Source organism: Nematolebias whitei, chromosome 1, assembly GCF_014905685.2.
Source record: "Nematolebias whitei isolate Nwh7 chromosome 1, NemWhi1, whole genome shotgun sequence".
NCBI lineage: Eukaryota > Metazoa > Chordata > Actinopteri > Cyprinodontiformes > Rivulidae > Nematolebias > Nematolebias whitei.
Window position 1 is genome coordinate 53,628,659 of NC_056498.1, and position 16,966 is coordinate 53,645,624.

Below are 16,966 nucleotides of genomic sequence, written 5' to 3' on the forward strand. Positions count from 1 at the left end.
AAAAAAAAATCTCTTTCAGCACACAACTTGAAATCGCTGAGCCTGTTTCACTGTGGTGCAAGGCTGTATCCATAGCAACAACTTCTCCAGAGAGCACCTAGTGTTCATAATCATTTGAATATGAAAATAGCTACAGTAGGCTACCGGAGATGATACAGGGGGGACATTTATTAAAAGCATTCGTAAGTTTTAATTTTTATTAAAAGATTAAACACAAAAAGACAAATTTGATGTCTTTAAATTTAGATTGTCTTGACATGCTGAATGATTAAATAATTTAAATTTATTTGGTTAATCTAGTGAATTATTTACTAATGAGAACCATTCTCTAGCCCTACCTTAGGACCCTCCTTCCCAGGGTTCCCCATCGGACCTCTTACGCCTGGATCTCCCTGTTTGAAACGGAAATAAATATTTATTTCCTGTTAGGCACGCTGCAAGTGGCATGACAAAGTTAATCTCCTATGGTTTATGTTACTATCAGCATGAGGAAAAAAAGACCTCACTTTCCAAAATGCATATACAAAAATAAATACGACTTAAAAATATTTAAGTACTTATTTAATTTCTATCATTCACAGTTTCCTACTAATAAAAAAATGAGGTAAAATATAGCCATATTGAAGCACAACCACAAATTGCTCCATTATTACCACAGTAAGGTTTATTTTACAGTAGTCCTCCATACTTCGTGGTTCGACTTTGGCGGACTCGCTCTTTCACTGTTTTTCGGTGTAAGATTGTACACGACAATGATTTTCAACTTTAATATTAGTCACATGATTGAGATGGTATGAGATAAAAAGAAAAAAAACCTTCGGACAGGCGCCACCATTTTGTAGTTTTCTTTCAATAAGCCTATACTTTAACACAAGTCAAAAGAACTACACTACCCAGAAGCCAACACTGCTTCTGGACACTGATTTCTGCTGAAATGGAGGGAAAGTTTTGCAACAAAAAGTCAGAAGTAACGATCTATTTATTAAGCTCACAGAACTGGCAGGAAAGTCATAGATAATCCTGAAGCTCAATTATCCATGCGCACATCAACCTGGACGGGGCGGTGGGCTTTGTCGCTGCAGGGTAGGTCTGCAGAACCGGAACCAAGCCCGACCAGAACCGAGCTGCTGTTCTGCAGAGCAGGTGGATATCCAAATAAAAAATTTGCAGTACTGTACAGTAAATTCAAAAAAGTTCAAGACAAAACCGGATATTCACCTGTTGTTAAAATAGGTTTAAGAGTTTAGAATGTCGTTGAGAACATTGCAAGAGTGTGGGAAGGGTTTCTAAAGCCTCAATATATATATATACTAAAATGAATATAACATTACTTCACAGTTTTTCACCTATCGAAGTTGCGTCTGGAACATAACTCCTGCGATAATCGAGGAACTACAGTATATGATGCTTTTTATAGCCTGTCGTAAGATTTTAAGTTTATTTATTTATTTGTATTATTTTAGTCATATTTTACATTACAGTATGACAGTAAGGTGGTAATGATTTGGTAACAGTACAGTAAAACAATGTAATTAACAAGAAAATTATGTAATAACCATGTAGATACCTGACACTAGCAAGAATAAATAGGTAGTAACAGTGGCGTAATAGTTGGGTAAAAAAAAATGTAATTCATAGGTAATATATTGTATTTACAGAGGTTATGTAATGACCTGGTAGTAATAATAAGGTTGAACAAGTAGAGTAAAAGTTGGGGGATAAAAAATGTGATAAAAAAGGTAAACTTATGTATTTACCTAAAGGACAACCACACAATGACCTGGCAGTAAAAAGGGTAATAGGATGGTAATATTGGGGTAAAGCCAAGTAATAAAAAAATAATTATTTGGTAGTTTTAGGTAATGTTATGTAAATAATTTGTGTAAAAACAACAAAGTTATACACATCTAATTATCTAGCAGTAACTAGGTGATAGTAATAGCATGTTAATAGTTATGTAACAAAAATACAATTATTATGTATGCATTTATTAATGTTATAACCATGTAATTATCTAGCAGCAATAAAACAATTACCCAAAGAAAAATTGGTAAAATGTGGTTATAAAGGGGGGTGGGGTCAAGCTTAGAAATTACAAAACTTTGTAGTAAAACTGTGGTTTAGTATAGTAATTTGATAAAATAAAACTTCAAATATGAGGACATTAAGGTGATAATAATATGATATTAATGAGGTAATGTTAGATGTTTGCAAAATCTGTGGTGTTTCCAGCAACAAATTTATTTATTTATTGCTCCACCCTTGTGAGTGTGAAACACAAAGTTGCTTTAGAACGTCTAAAAGACCCCACAACATCATCCAAACCTAAAATTTACAACAAAGCTGCAGAAGAGTTTCCCACTGAGGGCTTTTCTGTAAAGATCCTTTTTGTTTTGGGGCATCACTACGAAGCCTGAAAAATCTTCCTGGAGGTGTTTTAGAGTCAACAGCAGCTCCTCTGATTCACTTTTCTCTCATCCTACAGTATTTTCTCAACCTGACTTTGCTTTGTTTCAGTTAGTTTCAGGGTTTTTTGTTTTTTTATCACGTCAACAACTGCAGAGAAAACGACTGAAAACCCTCTGGTCTCACAGTGTCCTTGTGCTCTGTCTGAGTCAGGTGTTTGAATTTTCAGAGCAGTGGTCAGTTCGTGACAGCTTAACTACAAAGGCAATATTTAAGGAGTTATTCCAAAGTACTGAAACCACTTTACGTACTATAATACTGCAAACTATAAGACCAGTTTGGACAAAGCACCAACATGCTGTGGTCTGATACTTTGAAAAAAATAAATAAAATCTAAGATCTGGGGTATTCAAACTTTTTCAGGGTGCCCTATGACCTTTTTTTTTTGTTTGTTTAAAAACAAAAAAAAGCAAAAATATGTTTGCCAAAAATGTACTTTCTGTGTTTTAAAAACTAGTTTAAGTAAAAGTTTTGCAGGAACAGATGTTATAACCAATTTATCACTCTACGCCGAACCCAAAAAGCTGCAAATTATTAGAAAATATATAAAAAGTTTGAACTGGAAGTACCTTCTCTCCCACCGAGCCTTCTGGTCCTTGCGCTCCGGGGGGGCCCTTCTCTCCTTTCTGCCCAGGCAGCCCGGGAATCCTCGTCTGGCACACACTGCAGGCGTTCTGCCAGTGCGGGCGAAGCAAGAAGCAACACCGGTGGCACAGATAAGATTTCATCACGCTGAGCTGGCACACTGTGTTTTCACCTCATATTATGTCACCTCCCCGGTAGGGAGACAGCACCTAAACTGACACAAACTGTTCCCTAAATGTCTGCTGAGCAGAAATAATGTGAACCTGCACGGAGGCAGGAGGTGAACTTTGTCAAAGTCATTGGTTGTGACATTTAGGTTAGTATCACTGTCGCTAACGCAGAGCGTCCAGGATGCATCTGGGTGCTCCGACAAGTCAGAAACAGGCAGGGTGACCAAAAGTACTATCAATTAAAATTTAACAAAAAAAAAAAAAACATTCTTGTCTTTTATTTATCAAGCTAGTAGCTTACAAAACCATCTCCGCTTCAAAAAGGTTTGGTTGTTCTGCTGTCAATAATCTGTCCAAAATCCTGATTAGAGCTCATTATGTTTTTGACAAAAGTTAAATGGAGAATTTTATTCTTGTAGCACGTACATTTTTAAAAAGTTAACACTGAACGACAAGAACGAGGGCGAAAAGAATCACATCTGGCTTTATCTAACTGAAAGTCTGACAGGTTAATGACTGAAGTGATGAAGGAAATCAACAAAACTTAACAGCAGTGAAATCTCAGCTGTTCTCAGCGGCTTTTAATGTCAGGCTTCTTACACTTTGTAACAATTGTGATTTTACTGTGCAAAGGCATCTATTTGAATTGAACTCAAGTTTTATTGTGTGAATGGTTAAGAAGCATTCTCTCTATTATGATCCATTTTTCTTCCGTGTGTTTTTCGGCATTTTTCTCGTTCTACAATTTCTTGTGCTGTTTCAACAAATCATGTATCAAAACGTTCAGCTCGTTCAGGAGAAGGGCGCTATCACTTTGGTATTGGTGCAACTTTAGTTTTTTGAAATATTTAGACTTTTCTGCCATTTTCTTTTCTCAAAAGAAATGAATTGAGCTCATTTTACATACTTCAAATATTTAAATCTGTTTACAACCTTTTACTGCTCCTTTCACATTTTGTTCTGGTACAGCTTCCTTCAACTTCCTTGTGCAAATTCAAACTTTTTCCAGCTGTTTTTAGCTGTTTTTTGTTATCTGTTTTGTGCTCCTTTCAGATTCTTTCTGCTAAATACTACATTTATGTACTTCTTCTATCTTATTTCTGCTAATTTCAGCTCCTTTTAGATTATTTATGCACGTTTCAAATTTGTCTGCTATTTCAGCTACTATTTAGCTGTTTTATGCTCATTTTAGCTTTGTCAGCTAATTCAATTTTTTTAAACTCCTTTCAATTATTTTTCAGCCTAATTCAGCAAAAAAGTGATCTCTCCATGTCCTTCTGGCAATTTAAGCTTCTTTCTGATTTTTTAGCTACTTTTCAGCAGGTTTTTTTTGTTTGTTGCTAATTTCAGATTATTTCCACTTCTTTGTTCTCATTTCTGCTTCTTTCAGCACAGTTGGGCAAACATGTTCTTTCTGCTAATTTAAGCTTGTTCTAATGTTTCAATTAGCTTTTTAGCATTTTTAGCTAATTTCAGCTGTTTTCAGATAAATTCAAAATTGTTGTGGTAGTGTCTGCTACCTTCAGCTTAATTATATTATTTCTGCTAATTTCAGCTTGTTATGCTCTTTACAGCTTTTTTCTATTGGTTTCAGCTTTTTCTGCTATTTCAGCTAGTATTTAGCTCTTTTGATGCTAATTTTAGCTTTTTCAGCTAATTCCACATTTTTAACTCATTTCAGTTCTTTTCACTTCCTTCCAGCAGTTTAAGCTTCTTTCTGCCTTTTCAGATTTTTTTTTCATCTATGTTTTTTGTTAATTTCACCTTTTTTTTAGTTTTTTTTTTTTAGCAAATTTCCCAATTTTTGGACTTATTTCGGCCGTTTTAAACCAAATTCAGTAAATATGTGTTCTTTCTTATTTCTTCTGGTAATTTAGGCTTGTCCTTCTATTTCAGCTACATTTCAGATTGTTTTTTTTTTTTAAACTATTTTCAGCTGTTTTTCAGCAAGTTCTTCAGCAATATGCATTCACACTGCATTTTTTTGCAGGAAATGCAATTTTTCTAGTTACTTTTAATTTTCCAGATACAAACTTAGAACCGTTGATTAGTTTTGTGATAATGCATCATCGGCACAGTTATTTTTATGTCTCCAACATTCAAAGTTTGTGAAACTTGCATATATATGTGTGTAGTGCAACAATTCTCAGGTGGTTTGTGAGGGAAAAAAAAAAAGTTTGGTAAATGGAAAATACTTTTTACTTTTAAAAATTTAGTCTTAAAAAATCTTTTAATCCATCATGTCATATTTGAACTGTTGCAACAGATTAAAAAATGTGATTATCCATAATAAAGTCAATGACAGGCTTTAATTAATGTATTTTTGGATTTTGTTGTAACTTTCAGGATTGACAGCACTTCTCCAGTCATCCTGCTGGAGGCACTCACAGCCCTACAGTATCTATCTTTACCGATCTCACCCATTATTTGAACGCTGATCATTTTTAAATACTAACCCAGCACCTTTTACAAGTCATTCCTGTGTAAAAGCTGTAATTATACAGAGCAATAAAAATGAAATACCTTGAGTAAAGCACCCATGTCTCCAACGATAGGCAGGGCAGTCTGTCAGGACAAAATAAAGCAGAACATGTTGCATTCAGAGGTAGTTTGTCACAATTTTCTAACAGATATCAGTTGTTTCTGCGCACCTGCATCTTAAAAAAATGCTAATAAATAAATAAAGATCATAAAAAATATTGAGAATCAACAATCATGCTTATATATACATGAAGCTTAAAGGCAAAGCTTTTTCATTGTTTTTTTCCCCCTAACATAAAATTAATGAACGCCAGTCACATGTCTTTAGCAAACATAAACATCGGCACGTTATTACGCTACATTTACACAACAAGGCTGTGATGCCAAAGCAGCAGAGTCCATATGGTTCTCACACTGCAGCTATCAGCAATACAACAAACGCTGCTCAATTGAAACGCACAAATGCCAACGACTGACAGTTTCTTTTTTTTTTTACAAACTGCAGCATTTTCCTGAAAGTGATGCTGTTTAGCCAAGAGTAGAACTGGCTGCTAATTATCCCCAAACTGGAGCTCTGTGCTCTAAATCCTGATGCTGCCTGCGAGGTGATCTCCGCAGGTCTCATAGCTGATCAGTGATGCCGAACTGCACAGAGCGCAAATGAGATTTTCTTACTTACCGGTTCACCTGGAGGTCCAGCAGGGCCCGGCAGACCTGGTCTACCAGGGGAGCCCTTAAATTGAGACAAAGAATGGAGTTAACAGCCTCCCTGGCTGTACAGTGATATCATGCAGGCGTGTGGGGATGTAACTTTTCAGTCATCTCAGTTGGTGGGGATCTGTGTCCCGGAGCTGTGATACATGTTCGTCCACAGCGAGAGGCTGACATTGTTTTATGCTTCTAGTTATCTTTTATGTGCACATAGATGTGGGAGTAGAAGCAAAGTGATAAACTGAACTCACTTACCTCTCTCCCTGGTGGTCCAGTAGGTCCAGGTAAACCTTGTGATCCACGGGGGCCCTGAAGAAAACCAACGGAGCTTTATAAGTGATCTCGCTTTCAAAACGTATTTATTCGTAACGTGACTGGCCACAACAGCAACAAACTGAAACGCTTTGGAAAATCAACGTGAAGCGTTGTGAGTTGGGAGCGTTTTCCACAGACCTCAGTTCCTGGTTTCCCCGGGGGTCCCGTGGGGCCCTACAAACACATCACACATCTTGTTAACACCAGCTCCCCTCTAGCACCCGGATCCTGTGCAGTAATTGTGTTAGACACCTTTTGCTCTATTGATTCCTTGTCACGAGCTATCCTGTTTTCCCCCCCAAAAAAAGAACACACGCTCGCTCCCAGTCAACCCTGCGAGGTTCAAAGTAGCGTAGACGAGATTGTCGCTTTCTAATGAGGCCAGGATGCAACTCGCCGACTCCTCGCGGTAATGAGCAGTGATTTTCACCGTCAGATGTATTTAATGCTCACTACACCTAAATTTTTATTTTTTAAATCTGTGACAAACACTGGAACGTGGAAGCAGCCTGGTAAATAATGAATGATGGAGTGACGGACCAATCGATGCAACATCATACTCACAGTGATGCTCTCCCCAGGTTCTCCCTTTTCTCCATGGTCTCCTGGTAATCCCGGCATGCCTCTCTCGCCCTTAAAAAAAAAAAAAAAAACACATGGGAAGGTGAATCTTAAGGGGGGTTAGCTGCACAGCGAGATCATTAACTATTAAACTCTGACAGAACTCTTTTCCTTTCATCATCTTTGGTGAGTTTAAGGTAAAGGTCAGGCCAGACACATTTTAATTACCACCCACTGCTGAAAATCAAAGGCAAACCATTGTATTATGGCTTCATGTGTCTGTCCATTAGCATAATATCTTGTGAACCACAGCACAAGTTTTAATGAAATTCTCAGGAAATAATCAGCGGATGTACCTCTACAGCTCAATAATATTTGAAGTCAACCCAATTCAAGATGGCCGCCACAGCCAACTGAGCTTAACAAGCACAAAAATGGCTACAATTTATATAATTTTACAAATAAGTTAAAATCCAGTATAGTAGTAGGGAGTCATACCTAGCACATAGTCCAAGCACTACACATTGTGCACAATCTTTGCCTAAAACATGTAGCATTTACTGTTAGAATCAACCCTGTTTGTCTGTTAGCAAAATATTTCATGAACCAATGAACAGATTTGAATAAAACTTTTAAAATTGAATCATTAGATAAATGTCTACAACTGCTTAAATTCATGAGTTGATCCAATCCAACATGGCCTCCACAGATAATGAACAAAAGCTAAGACAAAAATGTCTATAACTCAGTCAAGTTTTACAAATATTTAGCTAAAAGTTGAGTTGGTAGTAGTTGAGAGTCATTCATGACTCATACTTTGGCTATGAATACATCACATAAAGTTTTTTTTTCATGGTTTGACCAAAACAGGCTTGATCTATGATGATCATAATCTTATAAACTTTTTACACCTGTTACATTTGAACTCATCGTTATTCTACAAGCCAATACTTTTGATATTAAAGGAAAACCTTAGGAGAAGTTGAAGTTTCTGTCAAAGAGTGAAATAAAGCCCGTAGAGCACAGTATGTGAGTATACATCCTGTTTATTGGTAAGATAGCACCTTCAGTGTACTTGAGAATCAACACTTCCTGTTTAACGGTAAAAAAAAATAAAACGTACAGAACACTCCAAGAAAGTTGTTTCTCTTTTTAAAATGTTTGAACTAGAAAAGTTTTATTTTAAACTTTTAAATGGGTAAATTATGAATCGGAAGTTTTAAATTAATTTATTAATGTATATATCACTTATCTAGCAACAATTATAATGTATTTTATTCAGTTATTTTACATCAAGTCTAATGCTTATTAGTCAAGATTTACCAGAATATAATTGTTTTTAACGCATCCACTGTAGATATCATTAAAAACATTAAAAAGTTCCTTAAAAATCTAACCAAAAATTGTTTTTTATCCTTGAGTAATGTTAAGTTAATGTTCAGTTTCTCAGATGGACTGCTGTGACATGAGTGAGCCTGTAGTGTTCTGACTTTTGCAAAAGTTACTTAAAAAAAAAGTTTTTTTACTTTATTGGGTCTGGAAGTAGAGTTGCATTTGGGCCTAAAAAAATCTGACACAGCCCGGTCCCAGCCTGAAGCCGTTTTTTCCGGAACCGACCTGACAATTAATTGTAATTACAGGCCCAAACCCGAAAATAATACTTTTTTTTAATTTTTTTTAATTAAGCATTTACTGCTTTTGAAAGCAAATCATTATGGTTTTAAAAACATGTCTCAAAGAAAGGAAGATATAAGATTTCTTGTTTCACCAAATGATTATTAACAAAACGAATAGCCTAAAAGAATCAACTCTAAAGATAAGCTATTATACAAATGAGCAAAAATATTTTTCGAGCAAAATTATTTGGAAAAATATAGAACAAGCCTATTTTAATTGAACGCGTTGCTTGCTTCGGCTTTTCTTCGGATGCTGCAACTTCTTTCACTGCAGATGACATCAGGTTGCAGAGACGCGCACGGTCGGTGATCAGGTTGTCCATCTGAAGCTTAACGGGACTTTTTTTTTCATTTCTTTCAACCAGCCGGTCAAAGGACGCGCATGGCTGATGATCTCGTTGTCTGTCTAAGATTAACAGGACTTTTTTTTCATCTCTTTCAACCAGCAGGTTAGCGGCGGCGCGTGACCGGTGATCAGTTGTCCATCTGAATCTTAAAAAACAAGAAATACAAAAGCATGCAACAAAAATACAAAAACAAGGCACCCAAAGTGTAAAATAAATACATCTACATCAGCATGGTCCTATTAGCAGCGTGTTGGCAGTGAGGTTCTCTTAGCACAGGGGTCTGCAACCTTTACGATCAAAAGAGCCATTTCTGCCCCTTTGTTCACTAAATTAAACATTTCCAGAGCCACAATATCTGCTACCACTGGGGTCCTCAACTGGTGGCCCGCAGACCACTTCAAGTTTGTTGGAAGACGTTTTTCTGGACAGTAGGTGTGATTTTATAAAACTAAAGATATCTAATGATTTTTAATATTTATTGATATTTTTACATTCTAAGACAAAATAAAAGATGAGATTCTTGTAAAAAAGGAAAAAAATAATCTAGTTTTTGCCCAGTTTCTAAAAACTAAAACAATAAAACTATGCATTCTTATGGGATTTTTTTATTGTAGAAAAAATACGTATCCTGTTTTGAAGAAATAAGACATGAAGTGAAAGTATGATTAACTCCTTTTAATGTTTCTATTATTCATCCATCCATCCATTATCTTTTACTTGCTTCTTCCATTTTGGGTCACGGGGTCACCGGTGCCCATGTCCAGCAATCACAGTGCGAGGGGTGGGGTACACCCTGGACAGATCACAAGTCCATCACAGGGACACATAAAGACAAACAACCAGTCACTGTCTCATTCACACCTAGGGACAATTTAGAGTTACCAATCAGCCTAACATGCATGTTTTTGGTCTGTGGGAGGAAACTGGAGTACCCGGAGAAAACCCACGCATGCACGGAGAGAACATGCAAACTCCACCCAGAAAGGCCCCCAGACCGGAATTTGAACCAGGGACCTGCTCGCTGAGAGGCAGCAGCTTTACCAGTTGTGCCACCGTGCTGCCTATAGTATTCATATATTTGCAAAATAAATTACAGGAAAACTGCTAAAAACTAGCCCTTTAAGTTGTTGTTATAACAACCAATAAAATTCAGTTTTATATCAGTTTTGGTCAAAGCTTGAAAGAGCCGCTGTAGAGGATCCAAAGAGTCGCATGTGGCTCCAAAGCCGAAGGTTGCAGACCCCTGTCTTACCAACATGGTCCCGTTAGCACCATGGTACTGTTAGCAGTGTGGGTCCCGTTAGCAGCATGATGATAATAACGACCGCAACAACGGACGATGACTGCCCTCCAGAACCGGGTCCGGCAGACACAGAACATCCAAGGTAATTCCCCACGGAACCAAACTGTTTTGTCAGAAATTAAAGTTCTGTATCGATAAATTTCTGAAACAAAATTGAACCCAAAATAATAACTTTTTAGAGAGCAAATGCTTTAAGTTGATAAACTGAAGAAGGATAAGAAATCACAAGTGAAGTGGAGTTTTGACATAAATGTTGCAGTTTTGTTTTTGCCTGATGGGGTCTGTTATTATCTCCTCATGTGTGAATCAGGTCTGTCTACAGAGTTACACTTACGTCTCAAGGTATCTATAAACATTTTCATTTTACTTCTGACTCTTACCTTAGGCCCACGTGACCCTCTGGCTTGTACCAACCCATCACCCTAAGAAAAAAACAACATGAAAAAGACATCAACGTTTGCCAGTGAGAAATGCTGATAAAAGTTGAGAAAAGTCAATCAAGCACTCACTCCCCACCGCCCCAAATTAAAGAGCTTTAACTGAAACAAGACTCTCAGCACTGTACAAGCTCTTGGAGGTACAGCGCGAACGGTCTGAACGCAGAAAATCATTACAAGTTCATGTTCAGCACCTTTTTATTAGTTCCGATGTGCAGAGGCACGGTAATAATGCTCCAACGCTGAGAAGAAAACGTTGATTGCAACTGAGGCTAGTGTAAGCATTATTTACTGTCCCATCCAGATGAGTCATTGATTTCCGTGGTCAGCATGTATTAGTGTGACAAGTCCTACATTGCACAATGTAAATTAGTTTCGCTGAAGGTGGATTTGGACCAACACAGCAATTCTGAAGCATCGGAGAGAAATGCGCACTCAAAATATCAAATGAGAAAGTTTTAACGCAGATACTATGCTTATACTCAGTTCTGTAAAGAAAACATACTACTTCGTGTGTTAATCTATGGGAATAATAACCCAAGCATTGAAACAAGGGGCACAATAATTGCTTTTTATTTGAAGGATAAAAACTGGAAACATGGACGACTTGAGCAGCTCCACAGGAAATCCTCAGGTCCTTTTCCTCAAATTTTCTGCGTGTAATGAAAAACTACTTGCAGTGTCTTCTCACAGAACTGTCAGACAGGATAGCTGCTGTACATTATTGCTATTTCTCTTTGTTGCATCTTTGACCTGAAATGTGCAAGGTCAATGGTTAGCTACAAACACAACCCGCCTCTTTTCCAATGTTCAATTTCCCCATAGCTGCAGAGCGTTAAAGAGGTTTAAATATTTCAGCAATATTTCTCTCATTACACTGCACACTGTGTTGCTTGCTCTATTAGCGGGTTCGCAGTGAGAGCTTAATGTTCGGCTCTGTGCTTCCACACACAAACAAACAAGATGGTTTAAAGAGCAACGCCTATGACTGAGGAGCATAAGTGCTATCAACCAGGACTGAGCCACTTCTGTATGCAAAGTACTTGAAGAGCTATAAGCTCCATAATGGGAGGATAGCTGATTACACAGCTGGGGTAATCCAGGGATGGATTGCTTAATGGCGTTTTGTTTCTCTAATGTCATGAAGTTGTGATTTGTCCATCAAGTCTGCTGGAGCATGGTCTGGTGAACTGTTGGATCACCGGACTCTTAGTGTTGGCCCCGTCTGCCTGGCCCCTCAGAGACTAAATCATGCTTTTCATGTTTTGGCAGCAGAACATATCCCCATGTCCATAGATTTCTTCCATAGCACACTCTTTATATCATCTACAGAGGACATACTTTCTGAATTTTTATTTGTGTGGGCTGCTGACACTCAGACAGGAGGAGTGCTCATCCTTCAATCAAAATATTTGAAAAGGTCACTCCTTGTCACCCTCTATTAGCTTTAGCACTACACTTAGCATTGTCACGCCAAGGGGTAGAGGTGTCTCAGTTCCTTTTGTCTGCCCTCAAATTGAGACTCTTCACTGGCAAACTTCATATGGAATTAGCTGTGCAAATCATCTACTTCCACAACATAAGGGGAGTTTTATCAGTAACACAGGTTTTATAGTCAAAACAGGCATTAAATGTCTAGTTTAATGTATTATGTTTAGTATCACTGTTGATGTTACTTACGAAGTGTGAAAAACAGCTAAAACAGCATTTCAATTCAATTCAGTTTATTTAAATAGCTCCAAGTCACAACAGAAGTCATCACAGGGAATTGAACAGAAAAATCCATACACAAAAATAATAATCTAACACTGTTTATCTGAGGAGCAGACTGCTTTGAATATAACTCCATCACAGAACTCTCATCTTGAGCAACAATAAGGCGACAGTGGAAAGAAAAAACTCCCTCATGAGGAAGAAACCTTTAGCAGAACCAGGCTCAGGACAAGCGGCCATCTGCTTTGACCAGCTGGGTTTGAGAGGAACAGATACACAATGGCAGTTCGAGAATCACATGTTAAGATAGAAAAATATCAAATGAAAAATAATCAATTTTAGCAAATCATTTAAGGAAATGAGGTAATTTTGTCCTCTAGTAGTCTAAGCTTAAGGCAGCATGACAAGCCAACCCTAACTATAGGATTTATCAAAAAGGAAAGTCTTAAGCCCAGTCTTAAAACTGGACAATGTGTCAGCCTCACAGACAGGATCTGGAAATTGGTTCCAAAAGAGAGAAGCCTGATAATTGAAAGATCTTCCTCCCATTCTGCTTTTAGAAACTCTAGGGACCGCGAGTAAGCCTGCAGTCTGAGAGCAAAGTGCTCTGTTAGGAAAATATGGAATAATAAGATTTCTAATATAAGATGGAGCTAAGTTGTTGAGGGCTTTGTAGGTTAGAAGTAAGATTTTGAATTCAATCCTAGACTAGACAGGGAGCCAGTGGAGAGAAGCTAAAACTGGAGGTATGATCTCTCCCACTAACTCCAGTTAAGACTCTGGCAGAAGCAGTTTGGATCAACTGAAGACTTTTTGAAGAAGTATTTGGAAACCCAGATAACAAACCATTACAATAGTCCAGTCTAGATGTGACAAATGCATGAACCAGTTGTTCTGCATCATTTTTAGATATGATGTTTTTAATTTTAGAGATATTACGCAGGTGGAAGAAGACGGTTCTAGTAATGTTTTCAAAGTGGGGGATAAAAGACATGTCCTGATCAAAAATAACACCAAGATTTTTAACATTAGAGCTGGAGTCCAGATTAATGCCATCCAAGGAGAGCGAAAGACTGAAAAAAAAAATCATTCCTAAGTTTCTCAGGTTCAAAAACTAAAACCTCCGTCTTGTCAGTATTCAAGTGTTTTGCATGTTTAGCATGGTGCTTTGCTGTCCAAATGTTTCTATTGTCATAAAAAAAAACCTATTGTATTGTCCAGTTTGTAGTATTTCAGCATATTGGGATTGATACTATTTTCAGTCTTTTCTTAAAAGCATAAACAGTAACCTGATATGCTCACATCTAAAGCAAATTAAATAAGATTCATGACATTTTGGAAGATTAGCAAATGAAAACATGTTGCATCCATTAAAATAAAAGGTGTCGGTGACAAGTGATAATGACTTCTTAAATCTGTGTCCTTTTCTGTAGTTAAATATTTTAAAAAATAATTTAAACCTCTTGTGACTTAAATTTAGGGGCAAGGAGACACCAAATCTATAAATACAAGGAAAAAGAGCTCTTCGGTAAACAACTGACCCCATATTGTCCTTACCTACTGCCAAATAATACATGCATGTGCAAGTCATCAGGATTAGAGGTTGCAGAAGGTCCTGTCTTTCACTTCATATTTCTGCTTTTGCCACCTTTGACTCGAGGATCATTTAAACTCATAACACTTACCGTATAACTACCACCGGGTTCTCCAGGCTCGCCTTTGGGGCCAGGAGGTCCTTGAGGCCCAATTGTAACACCAGAATCCCCCTACAAGTGGAACAGCAGATGTGAACGACGAATGGGTAAATGATAGTGCCTACTTTTTGGTAGTTTGAAATTAATCTAATATTTAGAGCATTGCAACTGATCAGTATTTTAAAAGGGAGAAATGCTTTAAAATAGTTTGTCCAAAATGGACAATACAAGCTTTATTGTAATGTCACGTCACATAATCTGTTACATTTATTAACAAATGTACTCTTCAAAGATTAGCAATTCAGTATCGTTTTTTACTTTTCTACTTTGCGCCCTCTGCTCAGGGTCCTTCTGGGTGAAATGTATTTGCAAACACCAGAGTAGTCAGAGGCATCTAACATGAGAGGTTACAGCATAACTGAGGATGGCGTTCAGGGTGAGTAATCTGAAAAAGTGTCTTCACAAGTTGTCTGCCGTGTTCAACCTGTGATAAAAGATCTTAGGTTCATATTTGTCTTTGAGGTGAGGACTTGATTTGATGTTTACCCACCTTTTCTCCTTTCAGGCCATCTCTTCCAGGCGCCCCTGGCTTCCCTGGTAAACCCTGTAAATAGTGGTGAATAGAGACACATCTATCAGCCAGCTTTCATCTCCACACACACATTTATCTCCTCCTCCTCACTGCTTCAGCGAGCTGCGGTGCTCCAGCTAAACTTCCCTCAGCCAGGATTTATGAAATGCCTATTTTCCCTCCCTGCTTTTGAATAAAGACAGATGCTCATTACCGCAGCAGGTGCAGGGAACAGATTGGGCTGCTGCCTGCGTTGCTAACATAAAGCGCTTAGATTTGCCTCTTTCCACTACTTAATTCTTAAATTTGATTACTGATCACCTGTGTAAAAAAAAATGGGATGTTTATATTTCCCTGACTTGTTCTCTGTCTCTGCCTGTTGAGATGTATCTGTTTATCTCTCTCTTTATTTTGTCAGACTCAGTTGGGAGAGTAGAGGATATGTCAAGGTGACAGATAAGGCCATGAGGAGGAAAAAAGAAGGCTTGACATGAAGTGCTGGTGTTTAGTGCCAGAGCTACTCACAGGCTCGCCTGGGAGTCCTGGGAGTCCGAGGAGTCCGGGCTGGCCTTGTTTCCCCTGACAAACATAAAGAGAAACATTCTTTGGGCGATTGTCTTGCCTGTTGTTTGATGACACAATCCTCCGAGTGTGAGTTTTGTGACTCAGCTGGCCAAGCTGCAAACACTGACTTCTCACAGTTTCAGAATAGAAGGGTTTTAAGCTCTTAAAAGAAAAAAAATGTATAATAATGTAAAATTTACAGTTTAATTTCACATGCACATTTTACGGCCTTGAAAATGTTTGTGCTCCACATTAGATGATTAAAATGTTCAATATTTATCCTATATGCATTGTTCTTTATTTGCCAATTATCTTATTTCCCCCATCGCAGAGCAAACAAATACTGTACCCTCTATTCATCCATGTGTGTTGTGTACGTGATACTTAAAATTTAAGTTAGGCGATGACTTCAATTTTGATGTGTAAATATACAATACATATATAATGTATATACAATGATGACAATACTTATATATATATATATATATATATATATATATATATATATATATATATATATATATATGTATATATATATAAACTGCACAGTCTCAGATGTGAACTTTTTTTTTAATCTCTGTTCTTCTTTAGTGTAAATCCCTCCCACTTGAATATCTTTCACCTAAAGCATTAAGGTTTACTTGCATTCCCAGTTCAATTCCTGTCCAGAAAAACACTCATATCGAAAACTGCAAACATTCACTATTTAAATCCTTCAGCGATGGGGGAGATTGGCATACTGCTTGTTTTAGCAGATATTTATATCACCATGGGAGCATGACCGTACTTTACAACCAAAGTGTCCAATCCTGGTATTTCAGGGCCACCATCTTGTATATTTTTGATGTTCCTCTGCTCCAGCGCACCTGATTCGAATCAATGGGTGATTACGAGACTTCTGCAGAACATGAAGAGGTAAATTAGTCAGTGAATCAGGTGTGTTGGAGCAGGGAAACCTCTAAAACGTGCTGGATAGTGTCCTTTGAGGACCAGGATGGGACACCCCCAGAAGAAAAGCTTTCAGCTTTTGATTATCTTGTCATAGTTATTTTCTTTACATTTTTGTTCATCCCTTCTTAATCTAAGATAGTATAGAAACCATAGCTTTACAAATTAAACAACTGTTCAAACACAGCATTGACTCATGCATTACAGACTTTAGATGCCGAGGCTTACCTCTGGCCCTTGGTCTCCCTTTAACCCCGGTGGCCCGATGCTTCCCTTGTTCACAACAAATCATCAGCACGAGGGGAAGAGGGGCAGGAAAAGCGTGGGAGAAAAAAACATTTTATCTTTGTGATCTGCTACACACGCTGAGAGAAATTCATATACAGTGCTTTCTTACTAAATTAGAAATATATTGAAACGTTTC

The 16,966-nt window shown here is 37.6% G+C and overlaps 1 long non-coding RNA gene across 1 annotated transcript; it reads right to left on the minus strand.

Annotated features, from left to right (window-relative positions):
• Nucleotides 1-334: 334 nt before the first annotated feature.
• Nucleotides 335-6,686, minus strand: LOC119411783. The gene is made up of 5 exons (XR_005186910.1): nucleotides 6,669-6,686; nucleotides 6,382-6,435; nucleotides 5,745-5,786; nucleotides 3,036-3,140; nucleotides 335-392 (listed from the first exon to the last, which is right to left on the minus strand). It is a non-coding gene; the product is annotated as an uncharacterized LOC119411783 (long non-coding RNA).
• Between the last annotated feature and the right edge of the window lie 10,280 nt (nucleotides 6,687-16,966).